We start from the raw sequence: 9123 nt of genomic DNA on the forward strand, positions 1-9123 counted from the left end.
ATACAATAAATGTTTATTGGGAAGCGAACATACCAAAATGACACCATATATGGGCCGGCGGGGTTTGAACCTGCACCCGGCCGAGAGTCTGGCCCACCCACTATTGCGGCCCAACAAAGTGTAACAGTTATACAAACAATGAACCATATGACCGCACACCGCAACGGTTATAACAAATCACTCCACATTTAAAATTGAAAACTTGTCAACCAATGAACCATAACGAGGGAGGCCTGCGGGTTTGACCCCGGGACCTCTGCCCTTGTAACCAACTCGCCAACCAATGTGTCAGGCGAGCACTGTTGGTAAGTTCGCCAAAAATTTGTATAAAGAACTCCAAAATTTTGTCATTCAGGCAAGAGATCGAAGGCCGAGTGGAACCAGGAGCCGAGGAAAAACTGCGCCCAGGTCGAACATGTTTTTTAAGGAGAGAATATTCCAGGGGAATATTCCACAAAGTATTCTCATGCAAAATCTTGGTGGAATCTGAAAGATTCTCTGAAGGGTGATTTTTCAAAATGACATAATCATGTCAACTTTATATTAAAAAGAACCAGAATTTCAGAGGGAACGCAATGGTGTGGTTCGTTTCCTCATCTGAGTAGTATAATTTCAGGCGGTCAATAGTGAGGAATCTTTGTAGAATCTCCAGAAATCTAAAATATTCCCTTGGACGTTGATTTTTGACAGAGGCATAATGATGCCGACTTTATAATCATTTTTCACAAAATTTCGCAAGGAGCGCAGTGGTGTGCTCATAATTTTCATTCGAGCAACGAATTTTTTGGCCATCTCTAGGAAGGAATCTTCGAGATTCCCAAGGGTCCAAATTTTGACAATGTGAGAAAGGGGCCATGTTTATAGTCGTTTGACACAATTTCGCGTCACAAATTCAAGGGTGCAATCCATTTCGTCAGTTGAGCTTTGCATATTCCAGCCATCCCCAAAAGTGGAGGTATATGATGCAGTGATGCCATGTTTTTCTTTTGATTTGCTGAGATGATGATTTTGTTGTTGAGATCCTTGATTCTATCATGTTTAAGGATACTTATCTGCCACGTCATGTGAGAATTTATTAGCTTGTCATGTTGAAGGAGGGACCATTTGAGTGAGAGTTCCTATAGGAGAACATCTCGTGGAGATACATGCCACTCTGGTTGAGGGAATTTATCCTTGTAATGACAAATAATGTACCATGCACTCATCATCATCTTACAACATTTGATGAAGCGGCCTCCCCACTCTTGACATCGGGCCTGGAGACGTAACCCACATTGGGTGAACTCCGTTATCAATGTGTTTGTGTTCTTTGATTTGATGGTTGTCATTATGTTTCATCTTCTTTAAAGCATGCACATGTGGCTTTTCATACTCTTTCATATGCAATTCTACTAACATCACAGAAGTAAAAGATCTTGGTTAATTCTGGTAGCTGAAGAGATTCAGATCAAGTTTGGTATCAAAGCGGTCTTCTTGCTGATGTGAATTGCAAGTGTGAATGATTGAACGTGCAATAAGAAGGGAAATGGAAAACAACATAGATCTCTACGAGGACCTCCTAAGGATGGAACACATGGTAGACATAATGTATGCAAATTATGAGGAGAAGTTGGCAAGAGAGGAATAGGAGAAAGAAAGAGCAGAGAACGATGCTCCATCTACCCCCTCGAGTGAACAATCTTCTTATTCCTCATCTTCTCATCATTCAAATGAGGAGATCAATCAGAGCCTTCAAGCAGAGAATGTTGAATTGAGGAGACTTCTATCAGAATAAAAAGAGGAGAAGCATAGAGTGCAACTTCAATTACGAGCCACAGAAGAGGCCTTGAAGAAATTGAAGTGCAACGAAGGCTTAGCGAAGCCATCATCACCTGCTGCAGAATCAATAGCTGAGGTAAACAATGTTGATCATTCTTTAGTTTCATTTTTGCATGATATTATTTTTGTTGAAAATATGGAGGTACCCATTTCAGGAACCGAAATGAGACTCCTTACCAAGTTGGGGTATAAAGGAGGAGGACTTGGTGTTAATGGCCAAGGAATGACTCAGCCATTGGAGGTTGTACAAAGACCTCAATTTGCAGGTTGGGGATACACTGAAGGAGAGTGCTCAAATGTGTCATAAGCTTCCAAGGAATTGTCGAAGCCATTAGAGAAAGAGGATGATGGGAACACATCATAATTTTCCCATGACAGTGCACATTGCAGAGGAAGAGTTAAGGCAAGCTCTCATTGTGAGGGTTGCACCAAAGATAGTCGAGAGAGGTATAAACATTCTCAATATTATAAATTTCATTTTAATTACAAGCATATTGTTAATGATGAGCATAAATCATGGCGTAGAAAACCATGTAGTTTTTGTGGTTTGCATAACCATGTGGTTGTTGAGTGTTGGAAGAGAATGTCTGCAATAAAGAGGATGAGGCATGAAAGGCCTTCTCCACATTAGGGAAGGAAGGAGATTGATTAGGTATGGAGGAAGAAGGCTTTTTGCAATCATTGCAATCGAGGTGGACATCAAAGAGCCACGTGTTGGAGGCTCCATACAGAGCAGTGTCTCAAGGATAAAGTAGTTGTACGAGAACCAGTTAGGAAGGTTTTTTAACAAGCGAATCAGTTCCAGGATGATGACCCATTCACTTTGATGAGTCAAAGATGGTTTTACTATATATAGTAGCTGGTCATGGCCGCATTTTGTAAATCATGTGTTGCGACATAATTGTAAAAGTGATGATGTGTTTTTCATTGCTTATTAAATCAACGATGATGTTTTGGCCTTTTATTGATAACTTGGGTCTTGATTTCTATTATGATGTAAACTTGACCAAAGAGTGTGTGATATAAACTCTTGGCAAGTATGGGGATGCTTATGTTAGATTGGTCATGTAATTAAGCATATGGTTTGCAAAAATTGCACTACATGTTTGCAGAAGATGCAAGTGTCAGCTCATTACATATGGCTCTAAAAAACAAGGGTGAAGGAGAAGGAAGGGTGACGTGTCATGACACTTATAGTGCAGACAATATAACACAGCCGTTGCATATTATGTTCATGTTTTTGGAGGACCAAAAGCTCCTTAGTGGGGAGGAATGATCCAAGTAGCTCCAGAAATGCTCAGAATTTAGAAGTGGCTTTGGAGAAGCTCAAAAATCAAAGTCATTGGGTTGAAGTAAAACTAGGACCATATCGTAGTGTTCGTCATCCTGATTCCAACGGTGTGAATGACACTCAAATCCGAGTTCGTATGCTCAAGATTTAGTCGGTTAAAGTTTTAGTCAAACTAGGCGTAGTGGCAGTCACTAATGAGGAAACAATTTGGCAAAGGGGTGGCGCACAGAATCTGACGATCAGAAAGGTCAAATCTGTCACCTCTTTAATTTTGCTAATGACCCTAAAAATCTGGTGGAAAAAATTCGACCAATTTGTGTTAAAAAATAAAAAATATATATATTAGGGTCAGTTGATCGGTTCTCAAACCCGGCCAACCAAACCCAACATATTATATACAATAAATGTTTATTGGCCAACGACCATACCAAAATGGCACCATATATGGGTCGGCGAGGTTTGAACCCGCGTCAGACGGGAGGCCAGCCAGCTCGCCCATTGCAGCGGCCCAACAAACCATAACAGTTATATAAACAATGAACCATATGATTGCACACCGCGACGATTATAACAAACCACTCTACATTTAAAATTGAAAAAATGCCAACCAACGAACTATAATGGGAGGCCCACGGGTTTGCCCCTGGGACCTCCGCCCTCCTAACAAACTGCCAACTAGTGTGCCAGGCAGGCACCATTGGTATGTTTGCCGAAAATTTGTATAAAAAACCCAAAAAATTTGTCATTCAAGCAATAGATCGGAGGCCGACAATCAGAGCACCGAGCGGAACCAAGATTTGAGGTAGAATTGTGCCCAGGTAAGGCACGCTTTTCGAGGTGAGAATATTCCAGGGAATATTCCACATAATTTTCTCATGCACAATCATGTCAACTTTATACTCAAAAGAACTAGAATTTCGCAGGGAATGCGATGGTATGGTTTTTTTCCTCATCTGAGTAATAGAATTTTAGGTGGTCAACAGTGAGGAATCTTTGCAGAATCTCAAGGAATCTAAAAGATTCCCTTGGAAGTTGATTTTTGACAGAGGCAGAATGATGCCAACTTTATAGTCATTTTTCACAGAATTTCACAATGAGTGCAGTGGTGTGTTCATAATTTTCATCTGAGCAATGGATTTTTTGGCCATCTCCAAGAAGTAATTTTTGGGGGAATCTTCGAGATTTCCGAGGGTCCAAATTTCGACATTGTCAGAAAGGGGCCAAGTTTATAGTCATTTGACATGATTTCACGCCACGAATTCAATAGTGCAGTCCATTTCGTCAGCTGAGCTTTTCATTTTCTGGCCATCCCCAAAAGTGGAGGTATATGATGTATTGATGCCATGCTTTTCTTTTGATTTGCTGAGATTATGATTTTGTTGTTGAGATCCTTGATTCCATCATGTGTAAGGATACTTGTCTGCTACTTCATGTAGGAATTTATTAGCTTGTCATGTTGAAGGAGGGCCCATATGAGTGAGAGTTCCTATAGGAGAACGTCTCATGGAGAGACATGTCACTCTGGTTGAGGGAATTTATCCTTGTAATGACAAATAATGTACCATGTACTCATCATTATATTGTAGCATTTAATGAAGCGACCTCCCCACTCTTGACACTGAGCCCGTAGATGTAACCCACATTGGGTGAACTTCGTTATCAATGTGTTTGTGTTCTTTGATCGGATGGTTGTCGTTATGTTTCATCTTCTTTAAAGCATGCACATGTGGCTTTTCATACTCTTTCATATGCAATTCTACTAACATCACAAAAGTAAAAGATCTTGGTTAATTCTGGTAGCTGAAGATATCCGGATCAAGTTTGGTATCAGAGCGGTCTTCTTGCTAATGTAAATTACAAGTGTGAATGATTGAACATGCAACAAGAAGGGAAATGGAGAACAACAAATATCTCTACAAGGACCTCCTCAAGATGGCACGCATGGTAGAAATAACAGGAGAAAGAAAGAGCAGAGAACAATGTTCCATCCACCCCCTTGAGTGAACAATCTTCATCTTCTTCATCTTCTCATCATTGAAATGAGGAGATCAATCAGAGCCTTCAAGCAAAGAATGTTGAATTTAGGAGACTTATACAAGAAGAAAAAGAGGAGAAGCATAGAGTGTAACTTCAGTTATGAACCATTAAAGAGGCCTTGAAAAAATTGAAGTGCAACGAAGGCTTAGCGAAGCCATCATCGCCTGCTGCAGAATCGATAGTTGAGGTAAACAATGTTGATCATTCTTTAGTTTCATTTTCGCATGAATTTTATTTTTGTTAGAAATTTGGAGGTACCCATTTCAAGAACCGACATGAGACTCCTTAAAAAGTTGGGGTACAAAGGAGGAGTACTTGGTGTTAATGGCAAAGGAATGACTCATCCATTGGAGGTTATATAAAGACCTTGATTTCTCGGTTGGGGATACACTAAAGGAGAGTACTCAAAGGTATCAGAAGCTTCCAAGGAATTCTCGAAGCCACAAGAGAAAGAGGATGATGGGAACAAATCACAATCCTCCCATGATAGTGCACATTGTAGAGGAAGAGTAAGGCAAGCTCTCGTCACCAGGGTTGCACTAGAGACAGTCGCGAGAGGTATAAATAGTCTCAATGTTCTAAAGTTCATTTTAATTACAAGTGTATTGTTAATGATGAGCAAGAATCGTGGCGCAGAAAACCATGTATTTTTTTTGGTTTGCATAACCATGTGGTTGTTGAGCATTGGAAGAGAATGACAACAATAAAGAGGATGAGGGGTGAAAGGCCTTCCTTCTCCACATTTGGGAAGGAAGAAGGTTAAGCAGGTCTAGAGGAAGAAGACTTTCTGCAATCATTTCAACCAAGGTTGATCCAAATTGGATCATTATACTGTTTTTCATCCATCTCGATGCATTTGGAGTGGAAAAAGTGGAGGAATCAACTCACGGGACTGTTTTTACCGGCGAGACCCAGTTTGGCGAAACGAGGTTTGAAACCTTTCAAGAGCGTTTTGAGGCATCAAATGACGCTTTTTGGGGGTAAAAATTTGCCTATTAAGTGCATCACCTCTTCATGCTATTATACACACAAAGATATTTCCAACGACGCAAGAATCACGTCAATCGAAGTCTGTATGCAAAAGTTATGCCACTCAGAAGTCGACCTTCCTGTTTTCACACCTTTAGTTTGGGAGGATGTCGCATTAGCCCCCATTATTCATGGAAAAGGTTCTAGCCACATGTTTGTGATGTAAAGACTCTAGAAGAGTCTATTTTGTAACTATAGTTAAGATTTGATGTAGTCAAACTTAACGACTAGCATGCTATCGGATTGTGTTATAATCGGGCCACTAGGAGGAAGACACATTCCATTCTTTCGAGAGCATTTTGTTTCATAGTTGAGCAAAGATAGCTAGGAGAGACAGGAGGTAGAGCACACAAAGAGTATCTGTGCACTATAGCAGCCTATGGGCCACAAACATTACTTCTTTGTATCTACAATCATATTTCCATACAGAGAAAGAGAGCGAAGCAGCCTCACCTTCCAGTTGGGTTTTCTCCCGAAAGGGTTTCCCATAGAGCATATCTTCTGTATTGCGTGTGTGTGAGCTTAATTTATTGTTGTTTACTTTTCTTCTTGATTTACTTTTACACGCACACACGAATTACAGTTAATTTTACAGATCTAGAAATTAAATAAAACTATAATAGTGTAGAATCTTAGATTTTTTATATAATATTATCATATTTGTTGTGACGAACTGCCTAGTGGAATATCCACTGCATTTTACGGATCAGAGGTGGACATTAAAGAGCCACATGTTGGAGGCTCCATCCAGAGCAGTGTCTCAAGGACAAAGCACCCGTATGAGAACCATTTGGGAAGGTTGTTCAACAAGCGAATAAGCTCCAGGATGATGATCCATTCACTTTGATGAGTGAGATATGGTTTTACTATATATAGTAGCTTGTCATGACCGCATTTTGTAAATCATGTGTTGCGATATAATTGTAAAAGTGATGATGTGTTTTCCATCGCTTATGAAAACAACAATGATGTTTTGGCCTTTTATTGATAATTGGGGTATTGATTTCTATTATGATGTAAACTTGAACAAAGAGTGTGTGTTAAAAACTCTTGGCAAGTATGGGGATGCTTGTGTTATATTGGTCATGTAATTGAGCATGTAGTTTTCAAAGATTATACTACAGGTTTGCAAAGGATGCAGGTGTCGGCTCATCACTTATGGCTTCGAATAACAAGGGTGAAGGAGAAGGAAGGGTGACTTGTCAGGACACTTGTAGTGCAAACAATGTAACAAGACAATTGCAGATTATATTCATGCTTTTGGAGGACCAAAAGCTCCTCAGTGGGGAGGAATGATCTAGGTGGCTCCAGAAATGCTCAGAATTTAGAAGTGGCTTTGGAAAAGCTCAAAAATAAATTTCATCGAATTGAAGTGAAACTAGGACCAGATCACAGTGTTTGTTGTCCTAATTGCAACGGCTTGAACGACACTCAAATCTGAGTTTGTATGCTCAAGATATAGCTGGTCAAAGTTCTGGTCAAACTAGGGCAAGTGGCAGTGACTAACGAGGGAACAGTTGGCAAAGGGGCAGCGCATGGAATCCAACAGTTAGAAAGGGAGAATTTGTCGCCTCTTTAGTTTTGTCGTGACCCAAAAAATCTGAAGGAAAAGATTTGATCAATTTGTGTTTATATATATATATATATGGGTCGGTTGATAAACGGTTAAACCCGACCAACCGAAACCAACGCATTATATACAGTAAATGTTTATTGGCCAACGACCATACGAAAATGGCACCATATATGGGCCGACAGGGTTTGAAGTCGCGCTGGCCGGGAGGTCGGCACGCCCATTGCGGTGACCCAACAAACTGCAATAGTTATACAAACAACGAACCATATGACCACACACTGCAACAGTTATAACAAACCACTCCGCATTTAAAATTAAAAACGTGCCAACCAACGAACTGTAATGGGGGAGGCCCGCGGGTTTGACCCTAGGAACTCTGCGCTCCTAACCAACCCGCCAACCAGTGTGCCAGGCAAGCACCATTGGTAAGTCCGTCGAACATTTGTATAAAGAACCCCAAAAATTTGTCATTCGGGCAAGAGATCAAGGCCGAGAACCAGAGTGCTGAGCGAAACCACGAGCCAAGGCAGAACTGGACCAAGGAAGGGCACTCTTTTTTAGGAGAGAATATTCCATGGGAATATTCCACATAATATTCTCATGCAAAATCTTGGAGAAATCTGAAAGATTCCCTTGAGGATGATTTTTCACAGTGATAGAGTCATATCAACTTTATACTCAAAAGAACCAAAATTTCGCATGGAACACGATGGTGTGGTCTATTTCCTTATTACAATAGCAAAATTTCATGTAGTCAGCAGTGATGAATCCTTGCAGAATCTCAAGGAATCTAAAAGATTCCCTTTGAAGCTAATTTTGACAGAGATAGAACGTTGTGGACTTTATAGTCACTTTTCACAGAATTTTGTAAGGAGCGTAGTGGTGTGCTCAAAATTTTCATCCAAGCAGCGGATTTTGAGGCCATCTCCAGGAAGGAATCTTTGGGAGAATCTTCAAGATTTCCGAGGGTCCAGATTTTGACAGTGTCAGAAAGGGGCCAAGTTTATAGTCGTTTGACATGATTTCGTGTCACGAATTCAATGGTGTAGTCCATGCATTTTCTGGCAATCCCCGAAAGTGGAGGTATATGATGCAGTGATGCCATGCTTTTCTTTTGATTTGTTGAGATGATGATTTTATTGTTGAGATCCTTGATTCCATCATGTTTAAGGATACTTATCTGCCATGTCATGTGAGAATTTATTAGCTTGTCATGCTGAAGGAGGGCCCATATGAGTGAGAGTTTCTATAGGATAACATCTCATGGAGAGACATGCCACTCTAGTTGAGGGAATTTATTCTTGTAATGACAAAGGATGTACCATGTACTCATCATCATCTTGCAACATTTAATGAAGTGGCCTCCCCACTC

This window comes from Pinus tabuliformis, chromosome Q, assembly GCF_031772625.1.
Source record: "Pinus tabuliformis cultivar Carrire ecotype Pingquan chromosome Q, CPIR1, whole genome shotgun sequence".
Taxonomy (NCBI): domain Eukaryota; kingdom Viridiplantae; phylum Streptophyta; class Pinopsida; order Pinales; family Pinaceae; genus Pinus; species Pinus tabuliformis.